The sequence below is a fragment of the Globicephala melas genome, chromosome 11, assembly GCF_963455315.2.
Source record: "Globicephala melas chromosome 11, mGloMel1.2, whole genome shotgun sequence".
Classification (NCBI taxonomy): domain Eukaryota; kingdom Metazoa; phylum Chordata; class Mammalia; order Artiodactyla; family Delphinidae; genus Globicephala; species Globicephala melas.
In genome coordinates this window covers 83,042,099-83,064,688 of record NC_083324.2, presented here as the reverse complement: position 1 = coordinate 83,064,688, position 22,590 = coordinate 83,042,099, and the positions used below count along the sequence as shown (strand labels likewise).

Below are 22,590 nucleotides of genomic sequence, written 5' to 3'. Positions count from 1 at the left end.
CAGTGTATATCTATTTTTTCTATAAATTTATTTATTTATTTTTTGGCTGCATTGGGTCTTCGTTGCTGTGCACGGGCTTTCTCTAGCTGCAGCGAGCAGGGGCTACTCTTCATTGTGGTGCACGGGCTTCTCTTTGCAGTGGCTTGTCTTGTTGTAGAGCACAGGCTCTAGGCACGCAGGCTTCAGTAGTTGTGGCACGTGGGCTCAGTAGTTGTGGCTCGCAGGCTCCAGAGCACAGGCTCAGTAGTTGTGGCACACAGGCTTAGTTGCTCCATGGCATGTGGGATCCTCCTGGACCAGGGCTCGAACCCGTGTCCCCTACATTGGCAGGCGGACTCTCAACCACTGCGCCACCAGGGAAGCCCCCAGTGTATATCTTTCAGTCCTGTTTTAATATATATATTTTAAAATTTTATTTATTTATTTTTGGCCGCATTGGGTCTTCGTTGCTGCGCACAGGCTTTTCTCTAGTTACGGCGAGAGGGGGCTACTCTTCGTTGAGGTGCGCGGGCTTCTTGTTGCAGTGGCTTCTCTTGTTGCAGAGCACGGGCTCCAGGCGCACAGGCTTCAGTAGCTGTGGCACACGGGCTCAGTACTTGTAGCTCGCGGGCTCTAGAGCGCAGGCCCAGTAGTTGTGGCACACGGGCTTAGTTGCTCTGCAGCATGTGGGATGCTCCTGGACCAGGGCTCAAACCCATGTCCCCCGCACTGGCAGGCGGATTCCCAACCACTGCACCACCAGGGAAGTTCTAGTCCTATTTTAATATTTAATATTTATTTTTCAATAAATACATGCAATTAAATAAAAGCCACACACAAATACATGCAAACAGAGTTTGTAAAGTGCCCAGAACAGAACAATAACAGCTAACATGTATAGAGTGCTACCCTGTTTTACATGTATTATCTTTCAGTATTCAAAAGAACCCTATTAAGTGTGCTTTATTCTTACTCTCATTTTTTTATTTTTTTTTTTTTATTTTATTTATTTTATTTTTTTTTTTTTACTTACCCTCATTTTTTAAATGGAGGATCAAGGACACAAAGAGATTAAATAATTTGTCCAAGGTCACCCAATGTAGCAGAGCTAGTACTTGAACACTGACAATCTAGTTCCAGAGCCAGTGCTCCTAACTCCGTCTCAATAAATGATTATTGTGTTTCTGATAATTTGGCCGAAAGCAATATGCGCTTTTTCAACAGCTAGAGTGTAGAGATGGTTCACTTTAACCCATAAACAATCAAACCTTCTACATTTTTGTTTTGTGTTGTTTTATGAGTTGTTACCAAGTCTGGTCTCCTCCTTCCTGTATTTGCACATTTTTTTTTTAACCTAAAAACATCTCTTTACATTTTTTCTAGATAAAATGTCAACCTGTTGATTTGGGATTGAGATTCCAGCTGTGAAGATAGTTGGGAATCTTTAGCTAAGCCATTGTGTTAACTATCCCTTCTAGTTAGGGATAATCGTTAAACCTTGTAAGCACACTTTCTGTGCCAACATGTAAATTACTGACATTAAAGAGAATACCACAGGTGCAAAATGAAATCACTTGTGTTAAAGCCCATGATACCAAAGAGGTAATTTGTCTGGGGCCTCTCCATTCCCCCACTCCGCCCCAGAGGAAAGAAAGGTAGTCTGCATGATAAAGACCCTTGCTTACCACAGCCCACTCCCCACCCAACCCTAAGAAGAAGTCCTTGTCCCAAAGAACCCATTCTTTTCTTTTGCTAATGACTTTCTTGTTCCACCATCCTTTCTATAAAAGCCTTCTATTTTGTACCACTCCTCCAAGTGCGATTCTACTTGCTAAATGGGATGCTGCTGGATTCATGAATCGCTTAATAAAGGCTATTAGATCCTCAAATGTTTTGGTTGAATTTTATTTTTTAACACTGAGAAAGGTGCCAAATAAGACAGTGATGGGTAAACCCTTGTAAAGATGCCACCCAGACAAGTTGACTCTGATATATTAACTCATCAACACTGTTTGGATGGTTCAAACTGCTGATTCGTCTGTCAACATTTCTTCATCTTGTTCCCAAGGACAATATGATAGATTCTGCTCATCATTTTGCTGTAATTTCTGTTTTATTCAATCAATCTGCCACCACAACTGTACCCCACCATGCCCCCTTTTAAAAATAGACTGGATTGAAAAGATCTGTTTACAGACACATAATAGGACTTCTATCATCATTTCATTCTTACATAAGTCTTTGCAAACTATTTGTATAGTGGTGTTTATTCATGATTTTACCAAACATTTAAATTTCAAATTTAGTGAAATTGAGCGGGGGGGTGGGGGGGGATGTGTTGGAGGGCCCTCCTGGGTACCAAAGCCTTTTCATGTTCCCCGTTTCTTGTTTGTAGGAAAAAAAGCCTTCAGCTACACCTTCTCTGAGTTCCAAAGGGCAGATTCAAGCAGTTACTAAGTAAGGGAATGCAGGAACAAAGGAAAAGCAGTGAAGAAACAATAATGCTGTGATAAAACAGAGTCCTAGTTCCTCCTCAAGGGACATACATAACAATCTGACCCACATCTTTGAGTTGTTCTACAGGAACTAAGGCCCCCACCTAGGGAGAGGATGGTAACTACTTACTGAGATCCCAGACTGGTTGGAACCAGAAGGCTGATGATTGAGATTCCTGAAGCACCATCCTGTCACCTTACCATCAACCAATCAGAAGAAAGTCATACACCCTGCAGCCAGCACCCCAAATGTTGCCTTTAAAAACTTCCCTGAAAACCATCAAAGAGTTTGGGTCTTCTGAGCACAGCCACCCGTTCTCCTTCCTTGGCCCTGCAATAAACCATTCTCTGCTCCAAACTCCAACCTTTCTCTGCTCCAAACTTCGACATTTTGGTTTGTTTGGCCTCACTGTGCATTGGGCACATGAACTTGGGTTTGACATTACCAGTCCCTGGTTTGAGAATTAAATTTTTTCCTCTTTTTGTGAAAATTTGAGATTTTTCCCCCAGTTTTTTTTTGTTTCTCCGTACGCGTCCTACGATTCCTCAAAGAGTAATTACAGTGACTCAGCACACATGTACCAATTCCTACAGTATCCCAGGAATGCATTTTGTCTAGTTCCAGACACTTAAATTCATTTAACACATCTGTATTATTATCTGATGCTCTTACACACTCTTTTATTGTTTCCATTTTTTTCTTTGTTAAAACTTTGCAGATTACTAAACCTAGCTTTACAGAAAAGAAGAAGAAAAACAATTGGCTATTTTCCTTGCTTATTGTTATCTCAGCATTTATGCTTACTCCATAAAAGCAGCAAAGAATACTGCTTTTTCTGTTTCTTTTTCAATTCAAATGTACTTTTAAAAGCCCTTTCCCTCAGGATGGGGTGAGGGGACTGGAGAAGGTCCTTTTCTCACCTCCAACTTTGTTCGCCTCCTAGAGGAGGCTGCTACGGATCTGGAGTCAGAAATAGTGAACAGGATGCTTCTGCCAGAGGGAGAGGTCATTAGAGTTGGCTTTTCTCTCTAGCTTAGTTGGTGCCTTCAGTCATTTGCTCTTTTTCTCGCTTCTATTTACATAAACCCTCAGGCATTCTCAGTTCCTGCCTGGAAGAAAGATTTCTGTCCTGAGCCTCAATTGTGTCCTGTAGCTGAGTTTACCGGACAGCCCTGCAGAGACAGTTATAGGAACCCACTAAGAATGAAGGGGCACCTGGTGTAGTATCCTATATGCTGTGTCTTGCATGGCTCCCTGGAGAACCTTGAAGCTGAGATGGCTTGGCCGAGGCAGGGTTAGATCAGTCTTACGTCCTCAGCCCAGGGCCTGCTTCCTAAATGTGTACCTGAGCAGTCACTCAGAAGGGCCCTTTGCTCGGTTTACTGCTCTGCTGTCGCCATCTTAAAACTACTCATAATTTTTTAACAAGGGGACCTGCACTTTCATTTTGTACTGGGTCCCCCAAATACGCAGCTGGTCCTGACCCAGGCTAATCACTACCTGCACTCAATCCCACCACAACTTCTAACCAAAACCTTCAGCTTCTTAAGGGGGAGTATATAACTTTCAGTTTGTTCTAGGTTTTAGCTTTTCAAACACTGTTCATGTAGGCTTTTGCTAACGTTGCATTCATTTTGAGGAATGTACTCTGTCTTTCATCTTTTGTATAAATCTTTAAAAATGCTGAACTCCTAGGAAAACTCTTTGTACTCACAATGGTTCTTCAGATGGCTCTCTTCTCTCTTCATTCTCACTGAGATTATTCACAATTTAGACTGGAGCTTATGTTTCTACTTTTCTTAACACTTTTGGAGTCCTAAATCATGGGGTATATTTTCTTCTTTTCACTGAATTGTTTTTCAGTGCATTTTCCGAAAATCTGTTTCATATCTAACCTATAAATTCCCCAAAGAAATAAAGATGTATTGAGCAAATCAATGACACAAATAAGGCATCATATAACTTCCCCTAATTCTCCTTTCACTTGAGGGCACCTGCCTTAGCTCTTTTCAAAGCCTATTTAATCGTACCTTGCTTACCCACTTGTCCCTTTTCTTTTTCACTCATGTCGATGAAAAATTAATCAGTCGATCCAAAAAAGAAATGGGAAATTTTATGCTAGCCAAATTTGAGGATTATCACCTGGGAAGAGCATCTCAGAAAGCTCTGAGAACTGTTCTACCTGTTAGAAGTCGAGGCACAGGTATATAAGTTTTTTGAGACAGAGGGCTGTACATCAAATGACATATTATTGACAGTTTACATAATCCAGATCTAAGCGGCATCAGTGTGGGTCATGTGACCTCTTACAAGCCCAAGAAAGAATGCTGTCTTTTAAGGAGTATCTTGTTGATACTGGGAGAATGTTGCCCTTTACAGTTGAGCAATGGGGGAGGTTTGGTTGATGCATAATGCAGATACACAATGCACACTGAAGGGAGAGAGGAGGCCAAAGGGCAGAGATGTTTTTGCTTAAATTTCTCGTCTTGCAATAAAAATATAACTTCTCTTTCACACAGGTAGAAAGAAAATGAGTCTTTCACACACCCCTTTCAAAATGATTTACCAAGTCTCTTGCAAGAAAATAGCCTTAGAACAGTAGAAGTAACTTCATTATCTCTAACAGATTGCTTGTGATTTCTTTTCAGTTCAAGAATGTGTCAACTATGTAGAGCAAAGTTCACCAAACTATGGTCCTCAGGCCAATTTGGGCCCATGGCCTATTTTTGTCCTTCCTGAGAGCTATGAATTGTTTTTATGTTTTTTAAGGGTTGTAAAAACAAACACTATGCAATAGGGAAAGCCTAAAATATTTACTATCTGGCCCTTCACAGAAAAAAAGTTTCCCAGCCCTTGGTTTACAGAACAGTAACAATCTGCCTTCCCTCCCCACTGAGGTCGTAACAGAAAAAATGACTCCAAGCTTTAGCAAAAGGAACTTGTGGTCTTCAACCTCCTCTGGGTCCTTCATCCTGTATTTCCTTTCAGTTCTGTCTCACTCTTCACAGCAGCTATTTCAAACTATTTCCCCTGTGCTGAAGAGCACTCTCCCGAGCTCTGTACTCTAAGGGCAAAGCCCTTAGACCTTTCTGAGGAAAGTAGCCCCAGGCAAAGCATTTTCCTCGTAAATCGTTTGTGGTTTGCGCCATTTGCCGAGAAGCCAATGCTGCTGCCCGGCCAGGAGTCAAAAGTAGCCGGGGGAAAGGCAGAGCCTCCTCTTCCTCCCCCGTCCCCCTCCTCCGAGAGGGTACAGTGGAACTCTTCCTAACAGGGATGCCCATTACAGTGAATACTGGCACACCCACCCAATCAAACGCTCTCTTAGTGAGGACAAATGCTTATGTGAATTCAGATTATCCAACCAATTATCTGAGGCCTGCTGTTCACCCCGGTTTTAGAAGTCCTGGGACCCAGAGTGACTGGTCAGCTGCTGAGGTGGTCTCCTACGCTATTTCTGGATCCTGCCCCTTCGTGCAACATAATCCCACCTCCTTCGGTGCCTCTTCCAATCTGTGCGAGCCTTAATAGTGCACTTTCTGCTACAATCACCACCCGCGTCAGCTTCCCCTTATCTCACAGATGGCGTTGCTCCTACCACCTTGCTAAGCCTCCTTTGGCTTTCCTTCTACCACAAGGACAGAATCTCAGTGGCCTACCAAGGGGGAGGGGGAGGTGCCGTTGCCCAGGTGCAGGCCATGAAGGATGTGTTGTCTGTAGCTATTTAAAAACAAAACCGCTTGGTTGGTCTGCTTTTAACCATCCCCAAACATTGGCAATGCTAAACAATCTCAGATAAAATACTCCTTGCTGGAAAAACTCTTTTGCTAGTCAGTTCTAAACAATTAACGCACTTATTGTTGAGTTTGCATAATATATGTGTAAGCTTGAAATGAACACATTTTTATTACTCCTTCTTTAATAAACATTATATTCTAGCCGGAAAGTAGTTCAGAGAACTCCCAGCCACAGAGTGGGCATCCAATACACCCAGCCTCAGCCACAGACAGTTGCTTTGGAGAGTCCTGTTTCTAGTGGAATCACTGGAGTTCCCTTTAGGTACAGTTCCTGTCTCTAGTCCGTGGCATATTACAGTCTTGCTTCTAAACACTAGATTCAGAATAAATGATGGCACGTTGATTGTAGAGGTGGAGAAACAGAACTTGAGTTACTTCAATTCTGTCATTGTATATTTGACCATTTGGGATTTTTATGTGTTTAAAACATAAGACAATGAACAGTGCAAACTGAAAAGTGTGGTATTTTTGTTTGGTAAGTACAAATTTTAGTTCATACTTGAAATATTTTACTGAATTTGAGTAAACTCTTTAAAACTGACATTTCTTCTTTTAAAATTAATTGTTTAAAACTGGAGAATGACTAAAGAACATATCCACATCAGTGGTACAATTCAGTATTCTTCCTAAATTGTACCTTTGCATGTAATACAGAAGTATTAATGCATTACTTTTCCCTCTTTGTACTGTAATTTTTTTAATTAAAATTTTTTTTACTCACATATGTACAAAGTTCAATAAGAGAAAATTTTTACTTTCTGCCCATTTAATTATTTGTTTCATTTCATGATTCCTGAAAATAATGTGTTAAAAATGACCCACTCTAAGATGTAAATCAAAACTACAACGAGCTGTCACCTCACACGGATCAGAATGGCCATCATCAAAAAGTCTACAAATAATAAACACTGGAGAGGGTGTGGAGAAAAGGGAACCCTCCTGCACTGTTAGTGGGAATGTAAATTGGTGCAGCCACTATGGAGAACAGTATGGAGGTTCCTTAAAAAACTAAAAATAGAGTTACCATGTGATCCAGCAATCCCACTCCTGGGCATATACCCAGAAAATACGAAAACTCTAATTCGAAAAGATACACAAATCCCAATGATCATGGCAGTACTCTTTGCAATTGCCTGACATGGAAGCAACCTAAATATCCATCAACAGATGAATGGGTAAAGAAGATGTGGTACATATACACAATGAAATATTACTCAGCCATAAAAAAGAAAGAAATAATGTCATTTGCAGCAACATGGATGGAAGTAGAGATTATCATACTAAGTGAAATAAGTCAGACAGAGGAAGACAAATATCATATGATATCACATATGTAGGATTTTTAAAAATTACACAAATGAACTTATTTACAAAACAGAAATAGACTCACAGATATAGAAAACAAATTTAGGGTTACCAAAGGGGAAAGGGGCGAGGGAAGGATAAATTAGTTTGGGATTAACAGATATACACTACTATATATAAAATAGATAACAAGGATCTACTGTATAGCACAGGGAAGCATATCCAATATCTTGTAATAAACTCTAATGGAAAAGGATCTGAAAAAGAATACCTGAATCACTTTTCTGTACACCTGAAACTAACACATTGTAAATCAACTATGCTTCAATTTAAAAAAAATGATCCACTCTAAATAAACTGTGGTACATCCAGACAGAGGAATATTATTCGGCACTGAAACAAAATGAGTTATCTAGCCAGGAGAAAACACGGAAGAGGCTTAAAGGCATATTACTAAGTGAAAGAAGCCAATCTGAAACAGCTACATATTATACGATTCCAACTATATGACATCTGAAAAAGGCAAAACTCTGGAGAGTGTAGAAGGATCAGGGGTTGCCAGGCATTGTGGGGGAGAAGGGGGTAAATAGGTGGAGCAAAGAAGACTTTTAGGGCAGTGACAATACTCTGTGTGATATTATAAAGATGTCTACATGTCATCGTACATTTGTCCAAACCCACAGAATGTACTCCAGCAAGAGTGAACCCTAAGGGACTATGGACTTTGGCTGATAAAGATGTGTCAGCGAAGGCGCATGAATTGTAACAAATGTACCACTCTGGTGGGGATGTTGATCATGGGGGAAGCTATACACGTGTCTGGGGCAGGGAGGATTATATGGGAAATCTCTGTACCTTCCGCTCAATTTTGTTGTGAATCTAAAACTGCTCTAAAAAGGCAAAGTCTCATAAAATAAAAAGAAGGTCCACTCTGGGTGTCTAATAAGCTCAGTACACCTCTGGGTGACCCTCTTCCAGTCCACAAGGCTTTACTTCCTGTGCTCTCCCACCTTCCCAGATGCCACCCTTGCCCCACAGCCTCATCTGCCTCTCCCCTACTACCCGTGACCTTTCCCTGTCTCCTTTGCAGCAGCATTTAAACGTGGTTTAAATGTTCAGTCGTTTTCCTATCTGGATGTTCCCTTCACTGCCAGATTTCTTGAGTTTTCTGTCTGGCTCCACGGGTTCACCTGCTACTCTAGCCTCAACCCACTGCAGTGTGGCCGCTGCACCCACCAGGCCACTGAATCTTTTCTTACCAAGTCTAATGGCAACTTCTTATCGATAAATTAATGGTCACTTTTGACTATTTCTTAAATTACTTGACTTCTGACAGTCGATCAATGCTAAGTTCTTAAATGCTCGCCTCCGAGATACCACGCTCGCCTGGTTTCTCCCGCCTCTGACGTTGCTGATTCCCAGCCTTCCTTGCTATCTCTTTTTACTCCGCCTGTCTCTTAAGTATCTGAGGTCCTCAGGCTTAGGTCTTGAGCCCTCTTATCTCCCTCTCCACAATCTCCTCAAGGGATCTTATTCACCTTCAGAGTGAGGACACCTGGGCTCGAAGAAGTGGCAGATCTATCCAAGGTCACACGGTATGACAGCATCAGAGTGACAGTTATGTTTAACAAAAGTCTACTGCGTGCTAGGCATTGTGTTGGGCACTGGGGATACAGATTCGAATAAGATGCTATTCCTCCCCCTCCAACTTTTGCAACCTGGATGGCCCTTCCCCTCTCCCATTCCATCTGCCCCCTCCCTATCTAGTGTCTACTTATCCTTCACAAGTCAATTTAGGATGCCCCTTCACCTGGGAAGCTTTTCCTGACGACTCCTAAGCCTGGCTGGGCTCTTTCCCCCTCCTTTGGGCTTCACAGCACCCTCTACTTACTCCCTTGCATTTCTCATGTTGCCTTGTAATTATTTACTAATCTGTTCTTCCCCACTGGCCTCCATTTCTTATAGTTGTAAGATCTTTCCTCTGCTTGAGCTGAAAAGAGCAGAGTAAGCCATGTTACTAGGAGCCACACCAACTTTTCCACTTTTCCAGAAAGGCCAACTGCCAGGGCAATTGATAGTAATATCATTGAGGGCAACAGACTGTGTCTGCGGGCACCATCCTACCCCCAACACCTAGCAAATTACCTGGCGTATGGTAATTGCTCAGAAATTGTTTGCCTTATGAAGAATGAATGAAGAAATAAATGAACCACTTGACTTTATGCCAAATATTGGAACAGAACTTTGAGAAATGTCCTATTTCCCAGGCAGAGAAAAGATAATGAGTCAGAAGGTTATTCTGTTTGAAGGGAGGTAAGGGGACTAGCAGACTTCTGGAAGTCTCCACCAATCCAGCGATTCTGAATTTGATTTAATATAGCCCATGTATGGGGAAATAGGATCTATTTTTTTTGTTGTTAAAATTCTGAAAAACGTTACTTTGCATAGTTATTAATGAAAATCTAGTTTGCTCGATAGGTGAGAAAATCAATGTAGCATATAGATTGTTAGATGAATGAGTCTTTCCAATTCAAGTCCTGCTTTTAATTAGATTAGAGAGCACTGCCACCTAGTGGGTAGTAAAAAGATTCTTCCTGAAACTATGTGCCATGAATACTGTTTGGTAAATTATTGTGAATAAGGTTATTAATATTCTGAAACTGAATCTAAGCAAGCTATGTCAGGAAGAATCCTGTTGTCCCGGTACTTACTTTAACTTGGGAGATCTGACTGACTGCTTATCATGGAGTCAACATAGATTCCTAATAAGCAAAGTTCAAGATTTCTTTGACATTTCTTGTCCTTTGAATACATCCCACTAAGAGTGTAGGGAGTACTATGTTCAAAACGTACTTGAATTAATTCTTTTCTCTATGTGGTTACATTATCAATTTGATGCACAATTAGAATTAGTTTAGGGTTTGCTTTTGTGCGTTCATTTTCATTTAATTTTTTCCAACATTTTACTATAAAATTTTCAAACATAGAGAGCAGCAGAAAAAAATTTAAAGTGAACACTTGTATACCCACTGCCTAAATTTACCATTAACATTTTAGTATATTTACTTTATCACATTCATCTAAACAGCTCTGTATCCATCCGTGTATCTTATATTTTTGAAACATTTCAAAATAGATTGCAGATACTGGTACATTTCCCACTATATACTGCCACATCCACATCAATAATAGAGTTTTTGATTTAATTTTTTTGCATTTGTAAAACATTTAGAGAGTTCAAAAATTTTATATAGACTCAAAAGACTCACTCCCATCCTGTTCCCCTCTCCTAAGTAATGATTTTCTATTTTCATCAGTTTCTTATTTAGCTTTTCTGTGTTTCTTTTTTAATAAATAATAAGCAAATACACACACACCTATATTCTTATTTCTTTCTTTACTAAAGGTAGAATGCTATATATACTCTCTTACTCTACTCTTTTCATTTTATGATATATTCTAGGAATTCTCCATCTCAAAGAGCTTCCTAATTCTTTTATTATGGTTTCATAGTACTACACTGTGTAGAGAAACCATAATTATTCAACCTGTTTCCCATGGGTGTGCAATTATAGGTTGTTTCCAGCACTTAAGTATTATAAATAAATAATGCTATAGTGAAAAGCCCTGAGCACATGTTGTTATAAATGTATAGCGGTATATCTTCAGAGTAAATTCCCAGAAGTGCAACTGCTAAGTCAAAAGTCAATGTGGGGCTTCTTTGGAGGTGCAGTGGTTGAGAATCCTCCTGCCAATGCAGGGGACACGGGTTCAAGCCCTGGTCCGGGAAGATCCCACATGCCGCAGAGCAACTAAGCCCATGTGCCACAACTATTGAGCCTCTGCTCTAGAGCCCACAAGCCACAACTACTGAGCCCGTGTGCCACAACTACTGAAGCCCACGTGCCTAGAGCCTGTGCTCTGCAACGAGAAGCCACTGCAATGAGAAGCCCACGCACTGCAACGAAGAGTAGCCCCCGCTCACTGCAACCAGAGAAAGCCTGTGCGCAGCAACGAAGACCCAACATAGCCAAAAATAAATAAATAAAATAAATAAATTTATATATATATAAAAAGTCAATGCATATATAGACACTGTAGAAATGCATTGCTGCATATTACCAAATTCCATAGGGCTTTTATCATTTTGCACTGCCATTAGCCATGTATGAAAGTGCCTGTTTTCACCAAGCCTCACCTACAGAATGTTCTATCAGTTTTCTGCTGTGTAGCAAACTGTGTAGCAAACAGCTACAATCTTAGTGGCTTAAAATGAAACATATTTACTATCTTATAGTTTTCGTGTCAAGAATCTGAGCACAGCTTGACTGGACCCTGTGCTCAGGGTCTTACACAGAATTAAAGGAGGTGTTGGCCAGGCTGTGTTCTCATCTGAGGGCTCTACTGGGGAAGAATCTGGCTCCAAGCTCATTCAGGTTGTTGGTAGAATTCATTTCTTTGAGGCTATAAAACTCATGGTGGCTTGCTTCTTAAAGGACAGTAGGAGAATGTCTCTACCTTCAAGAAAGGTCTGAACCTTCTGCTGAAGGGCAACCCACTGGTTAAGTCAGGGCTCCAGGATCATTCCCCTTTTGATTAATTTAAAAACAACTGATTTGGGACCTTAAATACATTCATAAAATTCAATTGTCTTTGCTATATAACATAACCTATTCAAGGTTATAACTCCAGAGGTCAAACATCATGGTGGGGGGCATTTTAGAGGTTTTTTTGTTGTTGTTGTTTTTTGTTTTTTGTGGTACGCGGGCCCCTCACTGTTGTGGCCTCCCGTTGCGGAGCAGAGGCTCTGCAGCCATGGCTCACGGGCCCAGCCGCTCCGCGGCATGTGGGATCTTCCTGGACTGGGGCATGAACCCGTGTCCCCTGCATCGGCAGGCAGACTCTCAACCACTGAGCCACCAGGTAAGTCCCTGGGGGGCATTTTAGAATTCTGCCTACCACAAGGATGTTGTCAAGTCTTCGAATATTTGCTAACCTGATAGGTGAGAAACGGTTTCTCAGTGTTTTACTTTGCATATAGCTTCTTATGAGTAGAGTTGAGTATTGTTTCATATATTCAAGGACCATTTGTATATCTTTTTCTGGGAATTGACTGTTCCTGTCTTTTGCCCATTTTTCTATTGAGTTTCTGTCTTTTTTCTCTTTCAATGTTTTAGAACTCTGTAAATTAGAGAAATCAGCCCTTTACCTGTGAAATACATTGCATCTATTTTCTCTCAGCTTGTCATTTGTCTTTTGTCTCCAAAAATTGATTGGTGCAAATATTTGTGGTTGCCCAGGTTTTTATGGTCAAGCACTTTGCACTATTTCTATCTCTTCACCCGTTTTAAGTTAATTTTTTTTTTTTTTTTTTTTGCGGTATGCGGGCCTCTCACTATTGTGGCCTCTCCCGTTGCGGAGCACAGGCTCCGGACGCGCAGGCTCAGCGGCCATGGCTCACGGGCCCAGCCGCCTCGCGGCATGTGGGATCTTCCCGGACCGGGGCACAAACCCGTGTCCCCTGCATCGGCAGGTGGACTCTCAACCACTGCGCCACCAGGGAAGCCCTAAGTTAATATTTTTAAAAGATGTATTATTGAAAGTTTCAAACACATATGAGTAGAGGAAACAGAATAACGAATCCTCATGTATTCATATACACTGACTTCAACAGTTATCAACACTAGGCCAATCTTGTCTTATTTACACCAAAGACTCTCGACTGGGGGTGATTTTGCCCCACAGGGGATATCTGTCAATGGCTGTTGACATTTTTGATCATCACAACTGGGCAGTGCTCCCGGCAGCTAGTGGGTAGAGGCCAGGGATGCTCCTAAACAGCATACAACGCACAGAGCAGCCCTCCATAACAGAGAGTTATCTGGCTCAAAGTGTCAATGGTGCCCATGTTAGAAAGCTTAACTTATACCTTTACGCTTCCTTCCCACAATGATTATTTCAAAGAAAATATCCAATAGGTAAACACTATTTACAGATAAAGTCATTACAGTAAAAAACATAATACCATTATTACACCTAATATCTTAACATCATAAAATATCCAGTCAGCATTCAGATTTCCCTTATTATTTCATTTCTTTGACATTTGGTTATTCCACACAAGATCCATGTATTGCACCTGTTATTACGTCTCTTTGTATTCTACAAATCCTTCCTTCTGCTTTTTTTTTTTTTCTCCTTCTCATCTTGCCATTTAGTTGTTTAAGAAACCAGGTCATTTGTCCTGTAGCATTTCCTATACTTTGGACTTCGCTGATGGCATCCCCATGGTGCTTACCACATTTCTGGCCCCAGTATTTCCTTAAACTGGCAGTAGATTTCCAATTCACATTCAATTTGGGGGTAAGAATACCTCATGGGTGGTGCATTTATCTTTAAAGAAATTTCCAGGAAAAAGCCAGTGAATCTTTGTTTCTAAAGGTAACTTTGCTGATCTGGAAAATAAATTCTGAACTCTTGACATTCTCATATTAGAGGATTTCAGAGCAGAGTCTTTAGAGCTCATACTCTCAGCAGTTTTCTCAGATGGCAGCTTCACCCAGGATGACGGCCCTTCTAGGCACTTACCCAAGCCTCAAGAGTCCCATGTAATTTTCCTGCCTACAGCCCAGTGCCTAAACGAGATGACCTGAGACTAAGATGAATGACTTCAAATTTCCTGACAGCCTTGAACAAGCTGTATCTAGTCTCTTGGGGATAAAATAATAAACGCTACCCTAGGGAGACAGAAAAGACAATCTGATTTAAAACAAGGTGTTCATCCTACTTGTCAGAAGTAAGGATTTAGTCAGAAGCAAGTTCTAAAGGGGATTAAGGGTCTTTCTATGTGCGCATACAGGTGTGCAGGGATCAACACATCCCAAAGTCACTGGAGTGGCAGCCAGTTAGAACAACTGCCGTCCTGCAGATTCATGTGTAGAAGGAGACTTTGCTGAGTAAGCTACATTTCCAAGCTTCCTGTTAATACCCAATAGTGCGTGTGACAGGATTCTGCAGAGGCCATCAGCACCCAGCAGCCAGCAGCTTCCCAGGTGCCACCGGCCCCCACATCTTGGGCAATATTGTAGTAGAATACCCCTCTGGTCTCAGGGGAGACACCTCCCAGGGAATAGCTCCCTCTGGCACCCTAGAGGGTGTATCTCAGGCAAGTTCCAGAAGGAAGATTTCCAGCCAGTTCCCTGGGTGCAGCACCACAGGGGCCTCCCTGCCACTGGCATGCCCTCTCCAACAAGGTCTAGATCTCGGCTGGGGGCATGGGGTCTGCCTTGGATGCTGTGTTCTAGATGCAGGAACAGGGGCTGCTCCTTATATTACACTCTTGAGAGTTCTCTCTGCTTCCTTGGGTGCTGAGATAGAGCATCTAAGGAATTTCCTCCTTTCTGAGATCCAGATCTCATTGGAGAGGATGGAAAGGACAGTGGCAGAAGTTGCTGTGGTGCTGTGCTGGCGGAACTTGTGGGAAAATCTTCCCTCTGGAACTTGACAGTGAATCTGGGGCCGAGAGGAAATAAATCGATACCTGGCACACATTCTGACACCAGCCCTACTGTTCAGTTTGTCTGTGGCATATAGAAAAAATAATTTTGTTAACTTTGCAGGTTTTTGTGCTGATGAAAGTGAAATGGCACATGTGAAATGCTGCGTAAAAGATACAAATGTTAAGATAGGATTAAAAATTATTTGGCTGTAAGGATGCCTGTCCTTGGTTTCAGGCTCTCCGATGCTAATTTTGTTGAATTTTCTTAGGCCACTTGAAGCTTTTCCTGAGCCCAAGCTCTGTTTCTGCTTTGGTATCTGCTGAAGCACAGTCACTTGGTGGCAGGTAAGTTGGTTCTAGCCTCCTACAGGCGAGGGGTTCTGTCTATATTCTCCTTCAGCACCCAGGCAGCCTCTCTCAGGAACTGGCCTGTTTTATTTTCTAGCGTTATTGTATGATTTACACACAATAAAATTCACTTATGTTAAGTATACAGTTTAATGAGTTTGGGTAACTATATACAGTCTTGTAACCACCATCACACTAAGATATAGAGCATATCCTTGACCCTCAAAGTCTCCTTGGCCTCAGCTACTTTTGATCACTTGAACTACACCCTTGCATTTTCCACTTTCAATACTCAGACTCCCTTTCTGGGCTGGTCACCACGTTTCATTTTTCTGAGAAACATCCCTGTTTTTGTCTATTTTGCAGAGTAGACGTAACCGACAGGTTTAGAGTTCAATAACTAAAGAGTCTTTTCCTGGCTCAAATGCAAAGTGTCCATCATACGCTTTTTCTTAGTCATTTTACCCCCACCCTCAAAGTGTGGTGATCTTTAATGATCTTGTTATATTTTTTAATGCCTGAAGGAGACCTCCTGGGGTAGCAGCCATCCACCGTTTTCCAGGAACAGCCCTTATACCTGGAGTGGGGTGAAGTGGCATGTCTATGGGACAATGCATCACACCACCTCCCACCATATACATGTCTAAGCCAGAGCTTATTGGACCACCTGACCCAAGCAGAGTCAGTCAGATTCTCGTTCCTAGGAATTTCAAGGGTCGACCATAGGGGCACAGACTGTCATTGGAGCTGCACTGCACTATGGGAAGATCCTGGAGACACAATCTAAGCACTCCTGCTGTTGATCAGAGTTGTCCCCATGGTTTCGTCCTTTCCCATTCCATGAACTTTCCCTTTCTTTCCTGAAGTTAACCAATTAATGTCTGTTGTGTGCAATCTGAGATATTTTACTAAACTGAAACCTCTACTAACTGGTACAATTTCCCCTCAAAGTAGAAAACAATTGTTCTCTTACTGGCCGACAGAAACCTAGTCCCAAGAGCTACTGAGAAGGGAAGTATAATGTAGCTTACTTGACCAGGCTTCTTCCTGTACTGGGAATCCATCTACCCAGAAGGTCTCCTGCCCTTTCTGAACACAAGTCTGACCACTTTTCTTTCAGCCAGTCTTAAGCCTTTTCCCTACCTCAAGATTTTTATTGTTTTTTTAAATATATGCTATTATTTTCATTCATATTTCCTAATGTCTGTGAATAAAATTCTATGTCTCCTGTATTATTTCTGACAAATGTGTTACTGGAACACATTTTATATGTTCAAAAACATAATATAACAGGACAGACCTTCCTGAGATTGGTGACGTATAATGTCAAAAGTTAAATTTGGGCCTCATATATCAAAACTTACTTAGAAATACTTCTTTTCATTGAGAACAAGATAAACAGATTTTTCAAAGAAAAGGGGTTTTCTCCTCTTGAGAGCCCTTTTAAAATGCAGGAGCTGCTTAGCATTGCTTCAAATACAATAAAGTTGAAATGAAATGACCATAAAAAGGAAAAATTACACAAATTGCAGAATGGCTTAGGTAGTTGCTTTGCATTTGGTCTAGAGTATATGCTGGCTACTCCCACTCTGAAGTGAGGAGCAAGCAGCTGAGAAAGGTAGAGTGGGAAAGCTGAAAAGCTTTCTGTTATGGGTTGAATTGTGTACCCCCCCAAATTCCTATGCTTAGGTCCTACTGCCGCGTACCTCACAATGTGACTTTATTTGGAGACAAGGTCTTTACAAAGGTAATCAAGTTAAAATGAGAAAATCAGGATGATCCTATCTTAATCAGTGTGGGCTGGTATAATAAAAATACCAGCGGGACTTCCCTGGTGGTCCAGTGGTTAGGACTCTGTGCTTCCAATGCAGGTGGCATGGGTTCGACCCCTGGTTGGGGAGCTAAGATCCCACATGCCGCACGGCGTGGCCAAAAAAAAATTACCAGAGACTGCGTGGCCTATACAATAAACATTTATTTCTCTTGGTTCTGGGAAGTCCAAGATCAAGGTGCCAGGAGATTCCGTCTGGTGAGGACCTATTTTTCAGTTCATAAATGGCCATGTTCTCACTGTTTCCTTATATGGTAGAAGGGGTGAGGGAGCTCTCTGGGGTCTCTTTTATAAGGGCACTAATCCCATTTATGAGGGCTCCACCTTCAAGATCTAATTATTGTCCAAAGGCCCCACCTCCAAACACTATCACATTGGGAATTAGGTTCCAACATATGAATCTTGGAGGGGCACAAACATTCAGTCTATAGCTGACCCTAATCCAATATGACTGATGTCCTTACAAAAAGGGGAGATTTGGATATAGACACATATAGCAGGAAGATGATGGGAAAAGGCACAGGGAGAAGATAGCCATTGACAAGTCAAGGAGAGAGATCCTTCCCTCATAGCTCTCAGAAGGAACCAAGGTCTGCTGTTAGAAAACAGAGCTGCACTCACTCACCTACACATAAAGCTCAACAATTTTTGGTTCCTTTATACTAATAAGACACAAGACATAATTTGCTCTCTCCTTCATATAAGACATTCCTATTAACCCATCAGCCGAGTATGGACCGTAGTGTACTCCCAGGCCTTCCCATTCTAAGGGGATCCAAATAAATTCTCAGTCAAGGTCCAGGCAAGGCTTTCTTGCCCATTGTGATGGCTGATTTTATGGGCCAACTTGACTGCACCACAGGGTACCCAGATATTTGAACAAGCATTATTCTGAGTGTTTCTGTGAGAGTGGTTTTTTTTTTTTTTAACATCTTTATTGGAGTATAATTGCTTTACAGTGGTGTGTTAGTTTCTGCTTTATAGCAAAGTGAATCAGCTATACATATACATATATCCCCATATCTCCTCCCTCTTGAGTCTCCCTCCCACCCTCCCTATCCCACCCCTCCAGGTGGTCACAAAGCACCGAGCTGATCTCCCTGCGCTATGTGGCTGCTTCCCACTAGCTAGCTATTTTACATTTGGTAGTATATATAAGTTGTGAGGGTGTTTTTGAATGAGATAAACATTTAAATCAGTAAACTGAGTAAAGCAAATTGGCCTCCATAATGTGGGTGGGCCTGACTCAATCAAATGAAAACCTCACTACCTCCCCTTCCCCGTTCAAGAGCACACTTTCCTGCCTGGGAGCCTTTGAACTGGTCCCTGGTTCTACAGCAGCTACAGGTCTTTGGACTCAAAATAGACATTGGATCTGCAGATTTTAGACTTGCCAGCTTCCATAATCATGTGAGCCAATTCCTTATTTATATATATATATATAAAAAATATACCCTATTGGTTCTGTTTCTCTGGAGAACCCTAATACACCCATCCTTCCTTACACAGCCAACAATTCATTTTCATCATACAAATTTACCAACTAACTTTTGTAAAATTACTGCTATGGATTTTGTGAAATATTTCTCTATGTTCAAATCCTTTCAGAAATGGTCTGGGTTTAAGGAATAAAATATAAATAAACATCAAATGAAAGAGAGATTAAGAAGAAAATGTCTGCCTGGAATGCACTTGTTTTGAGAAAAGAACACTGACAGGCCATCATAAAAATTCAACAGTTGGGGCTTCCCTGGTGGCGCAGTGGTTGAGAGTCCGCCTGCCGATGCAGGGGACACGGCTTCGTGCCCCGGTCCGGGAAGATCCCACGTGCCGCGGTGCGGCTGGGCCCGTGAGCCATGGCCGCTGAGCCTGCACGTCCGGAGCCCGTGCTCCGCGACGGGAGAGGCCACAACAGTGAGAGGCCCGCGTACCGCAAAAAAAAAAAAAAAAAAAAAAAAAAAAAAATTCAGCAGTTACTTTATACAAATGACAACTAGTAGACCGAAATATGTCTTCTGTAAATAATGGACATCTCAGGATCAATACTCACTGTTCTGACACCACCCTTTTAAAGTGAGAATGAAATATACAACGAGAAGAGAAATTATAATGGCTTAAGTAAAAGGTTTATGTTCATCATGGACTGCACTCATTGTGTGTTTTACTTTTCATTTCCTTGGTGCTTTGTAATCACCTGTTAACTATCTTTTATAGCTGATTAGTCATCTTTAAAATTACTATGTGTCTCATATTACCTATTATTAAAATGTTATCTTAACAATAAAAACCTTAATTCTGATACACTGAATTTTAACATTTTTTCCTACTCTCTTTTTTTTTAACCTTGCACATGTCACAGGTAACCTAAAACCTAAGTTAAACTATTTGAATACAATTCAGAGCTGGGGAATTGGGTAAAATGGATGCTCTACAAATGATCTTACATGAGCTTTCCGAATCAGAATGTAACAAATTATTATTTGTTCCCCTTGGCCATTTTCAGAAGGATAGAGATTATCATGTAAAAGTCAGGCAATTTCTGCACTCTGGCTGAAAACCTTGGGAATTTAGTTTAGCCTTAATAAGTAAAAACAAAATTTTAAAAGGCTCTATTGCTTTTCATTAACATTTTATCATTATTCTTTATACCATGCTAAATGATTTAGCTTTATTTTTCTATTATCATACAGTATTGTGTTTCTTTCTTCCTTTCTCTTTCACAAACTGATAAATGCTCTTGGGCAAGATAAGAAGACACAGCCCTACAATGATGCCCAGCAACGGAGTCTGTGCTAAGCTACAAGTGGCTAATAGAAAGATTACATAAAAATACCCATAATTTTTCAAAACTTGTATAGTGGAAGACTGCAATAAATTAAAGGATTATATATGAGTTAATATCACTGCATAAACTTAACCCTATCAATACCCATCGTTTCTTACTAAAGATAAGACACTATATTTGGATGCCTAGAGAAAAATTCTGATTAAATGATTAACTACTTATCACTTTTTCCAGATATCTGCAAAATTGTTTCCTTATAAATTGTTCTTCAAAAGCAATAGGAAAGGATATGGTGAATTCCCTGGAGGTCCAGTGATTAGGACTCCGCACTTTTACTGCCCAGGACTTGAATTAGATCCCTGGTGGGGGAACTAAGATCCCACAAGTCACAAGCAACACGGCCAAAAAACAAACACACAAAAAGCATATGTTTTGGAGACATTCCCCAGTACTTCGAGGGTTTGAGGAAACTTTGTCTCTTGAGAGAGGAATATTTTTAGAACCTCCCTCTTTCCACATGTGGACTTTGAGTCAGAAGATCTGAAGTCTCAGTCTACCACTGCCTAGTTGTGTGAGATCTTGGACTTGTGACTTAGCCTCTCATTCTTATAAAAAAGGGAGTAGAAAACATTTGCCCTACATGGCTACTGAGAGGATTCAATGGGATAATGATAGTTTAGAGCAGCCAGGTGCCATGGAAATAAGATGTGAGATACAAATGTGAATCACATCTGTAATTACAATTTTTTCTGGTATCCATATTAAAAAAATTAAAAGTGAAATTAATTTTAACAATATTTGTATTCAACCCAATATATCCAAAGTATTATTTCAACATGTAATCAATACAAAAAATTATGGAAACATTTTACATTCTACCTTCTTTTCACACTAAATCTTTGAAATTTGGTGTGTATTTTACATTATAGTACATTTCAATGAAAACTAGACATATTTCAAGTGCTCAACAGCCATCATGTGGCTGGTAGCCACCCAAATGAATAGCATAGGTAGATATCTGAATTAATTTGTCACATCAACTAGTTGATCATTTAGCAGGCAAAGCGTAAGGGATCTTACCTAAGCTGGTGACATGGTTGTTGCAGACTCTGGGGGCTTCACAATTTTTCCTAAGGGAGGCATCATCTCCTTTGGTATGCTGAACTTAAAGAAAGTCAAATAACACTAAAATGTATAAAGTTAATGCCTCTCCACACCATTCCAAAATTAACCAATACTATTAACAACTACAGATAACATCTGGGGAGGTGTGCTTCATAAGACGTTTAAAAAATCAATTCTTTTATTGCCTCTAGATTTTCAACTATGATAACCTCTACATTCTACCCCTCTGTTTTGGTTACCATTTTCATACAGAAGACATTTTTCTTTCCCAGCTTCTTAGTTCTTTTAAGAAATAACATTAGGTACTTTGCTTTATACAATACTTAGTACAGACTGCCTGAATATAACTTTTTATATATTTTAAAATATATACTTACTATTTGGGCTCTTTTCATCAGTGATGCCTTTTTATCATGTGGCTGAATGAAGAAATTAGAAGTCAGATTTAGTTTTGACTGGCTGGTGTTTCAAAGTCAAATTACACAGTCAAATTACAAGGTCATCAAAATTCTTACTCGTAAACTCAGTCGTCTACTGACAGTTTTCAAATCAGTGGGTTGTTTCCTTTATCTAGAATTTATATTAAATGTTACATTTCACCCCAAAGAAAGCTAGATTTTGAGCTCTGTCAAAAAGAAATACGGGTCGGGCGGGTGGCAGGAGGTGGGCACGCACTGTCTGCAGCGTATACAGCTGAGAAAGCATTTCCTAAAGGCGGTGCTGTGCGTAGTTAGTAGATAAATATTTCCTGCCTTCTGAGAATGATAATCCTATGAAAAGTTAAGAAATGGGAAAACAGACTTGTATTATAATAGCTATGGTAGGTGTAAACAAAAGATTTAACAAGACTCCAGTAAACCGAAATGTACTACACCCACAAAGAAAGTTGAGAAATTTGTAAAACGACTTAAAAAAAAAAAAAGCTAGACGTAATTATTATTAAGGCTTTCCTGCTCCTTCAGATTGCAACGGCAGTTGTTTTCCCGGCGCCCAGAACAGTACTTAGTACGTACTAGGTGCTCAGTGAATAGCAGGATTCATTGCAGGATTAGGCCTTCCGGCACTACAACCGCACCACAATGTAGTCAAAATACAAAAAACCAAAATATAAAAGCTCTTAATACAATTAGGAGTCCGCGGAACGAGGGTTTTACAGAAAAATAAGCCGTACTACATATACAATATTTTGGTCTCCCAGTGTTTACAACTAGTGGGCGCGGGTCTTTTCCCCGCTTGTAAAAGTCAAAAAAAAAAGGGGATTCTACTCTGAAGGGAAGTTCCGAGCACTGGTCACAGGGCAGGATCCGAGGACACTAAAGAATTAGGAAGGAGAAACCCCAGGATATTCCAGCCCAAACACACGCTACGCCCACCACGCAGGCGCAGGAAGGGGCAGAGCCGAAGCGGGCGGAGCCGAGAGGCGATTCGC

The 22,590-nt window shown here is 40.9% G+C and overlaps 1 long non-coding RNA gene across 1 annotated transcript in view; it reads right to left on the bottom strand.

The window, feature by feature from the left end:
* Nucleotides 1–22,513, bottom strand: part of LOC115866085 (uncharacterized) — a 41,917-nt gene extending 19,404 nt beyond the window's left edge. Inside the window, exons 1-3 of the long non-coding RNA XR_009565910.1 lie at nt 21,677–22,513; nt 21,539–21,580; nt 21,117–21,200 (exon numbers count right to left, since the gene is read on the bottom strand). This is a non-coding gene — a long non-coding RNA (uncharacterized lncRNA). The remainder of the gene's footprint in view (nt 1–21,116; nt 21,201–21,538; nt 21,581–21,676) is intronic.
* Between the last annotated feature and the right edge of the window lie 77 nt (nt 22,514–22,590).